Below are 2500 nucleotides of genomic sequence, written 5' to 3'. Positions count from 1 at the left end.
ACCCCACTTACAACACGCTTCTCATTCAGACCTGATCTGGTTATCAGTGATGAAAAATCATCATACTCAAACCTACTAATACCAAAGCAATTAACATTTTCGTAGTCAAATATCCAATGTTTTAGTCACCATGACACTGTCCACTTGGTCTACCAATTGACACTTTATGGTTAGAAAAACGATAAACATTCCTTCCTCTGGTTCTTGTAAGGTTTGTTCGTGTATGTGATATGAATAAACAAGAATTTGTTGTCATGTTGGTAATTTTCTTGGTGTCAATTTCTATCATATTTTTCTGATGAAATATTTTACTGCGTATATCATAAACAAATTCAAAACTTAGTATGATTATTCGAAAAAAGACGTATAACCCTGTGAGTTTACCTCATTACCCGTAAATTACAATGAGGTAAATATATTAAGGTAAATGCACAAAAGTTTGACACCATGCATAGCACTGACAACCTTAACAACTACGAGATTATAAAGACACCAATGACAATGATAACACTGCTAAAAAAACAGACGATGAAAATGACCCCAACAATTGTTTAGAAAAAGTCTCTTAAAGACGATTTCAAAAGAGGACAGGTCAATCCCCATTTCTGGACCAGAGCCTGTCCTGTATCTGTTTCACCTGAATTATTGCAATTATCATTGTTGCCATTATTGGCTGTTTCATTTATAAGTTAAACATATCCTTAACTAGGAGAGCTATGTGAAGCAATTCCCCTGATACATTGTCTGAACCTTTCTCGGATACTTTCCAACTGAGATATATCACACAGAATGTCAAGTGGAGTATTCCATATTTCTTACATAAGCTGAAAGTTATAATAGCTGCAGTTAGAGAAATGATGGAACGAGCAGCTGATGCCGAGGTTCGGACTAATCTGATCACTTGCTTAGAGTAGGTGGGGATCAGTGAAGAAGAGATATATACTTTAAACACTGTGGGTAACGAAATAAGAATCAGCCTAGTTGAAATGGCGAAGATGATTTTTTTTTTTTTTTTTATGACAGTGACGATGAGGCTTCTGATTCTGGCACAAGTGTGGTGTTACTTCAAACATTAAAATATTTCACAGTAGCTGCCAAATCTATACCTTTTGTTGGATGCGCTGTTCATACGTTACAACTGTGTTTCAAGGACGTAATTATATATCACGACAGCATAAATACACTGCTCTGTAAGGTATGGAAACTTGTGAACAAGACACACACAAAATATGCGACACGTGCTTCGACGAAATAGAACGGCACTGCCAAAGTTTGACTTTGAGATTCGCTGGGGGGGTCTATCTACGACATATTGCAAAGTGTTGCAGGGTGCTAGTCTTTTCTTTTAGAAGTCGGGCTTATAAATAATTCATTCATGATGTCGGAGAAGGAATATACCGGTGTTGATGACTTACTCCATTGTCTGAAGCCCCTCCACAGCAACACACACTCCAGTTCAGGAGCCTGACAACTGGAGAGTTCCTGTGTGGGTGGATGAAATGTAAGGCAATGGATCCCAATTCAAAGACGTCTAACACAACATCATCATCCTTCCTCCAACTTATAGAAGGCAGAAAAACAAATCGCCTCTCCAATACTGCCTTTTTCTCCATTATACATTGATCCCCGTTTTAAAGAACCACAGGAAAGAACGGCAAAGCCACATCTATCTCAGTATGGAACAGAATTTCTGCAACAAGCTTGAAGGTGCCACATCAGCATATTAGCAATGAGGTAGGCACTGGCAAAGTACGTGGATGGAAAGGCAATGAAAATAAGTTGTGTGATCTCTGTGTTCAAGCTAGAGCATATGCAAGCGTGAACAAACTTCATTGACTGTAGAGGGGTTTGACAACACTCAGTGGCTGGTCAGAAATGAGGATTTATCTAATCGATGACACTACTATCCTCGCACTGACCTCAGGAGTCAGGCTAAATTTGTTGTTACACTCCCTGTGACTCTAGCAAGTGTTGAGCTCGTTTTATCTAGCCTACGGTATATACTAAGTGAACGTCAGATAGGAATGAAATCAGACATCAGTGATGCCAAAATAATGTTATGTTATAACACATAGCTACAAAGTCTTCACTGGAACAAGGCACAATTATTATTTAAGTCCAACTGCAGCCTCAGAAGAAAAAAATGTAGAATCCGCCTTAATAGAAGAATGTTCGAACTTGAATATCTCCAAAGGTCAATGTTCCCCGGACATCATATTACGTCTTGCTGTGACCCGTTTGGTTCAAAATCTTCACCCTCCTGACCCCGCTGCCCCACCACTCCTGACCTCGCATACCTTATGACCTCACACCTCTACCCGTTTGACCACATACCCCCCCTCCCTTCTGACTCTGCCCTATGTAACGTAATGTCGCGTGTCAAGCAATCCCTGTTCTCTCTCCACTTACATCTCAATTGTATTTATGTCTGAATAATTTCTTGTAACTTGTACTTTCCTGAAGAGGGCTATAGCTATTAAGCTAAATTTAGAAGTTATAC

Source organism: Oratosquilla oratoria, chromosome 25 (assembly GCF_046742065.1).
Source record: "Oratosquilla oratoria isolate Oo_2021 chromosome 25, ASM4674206v1, whole genome shotgun sequence".
Lineage (NCBI taxonomy): Eukaryota > Metazoa > Arthropoda > Malacostraca > Stomatopoda > Squillidae > Oratosquilla > Oratosquilla oratoria.
The sequence above is the reverse complement of the archived record's forward strand: the minus strand, read 5'-3'. Positions refer to the sequence as shown.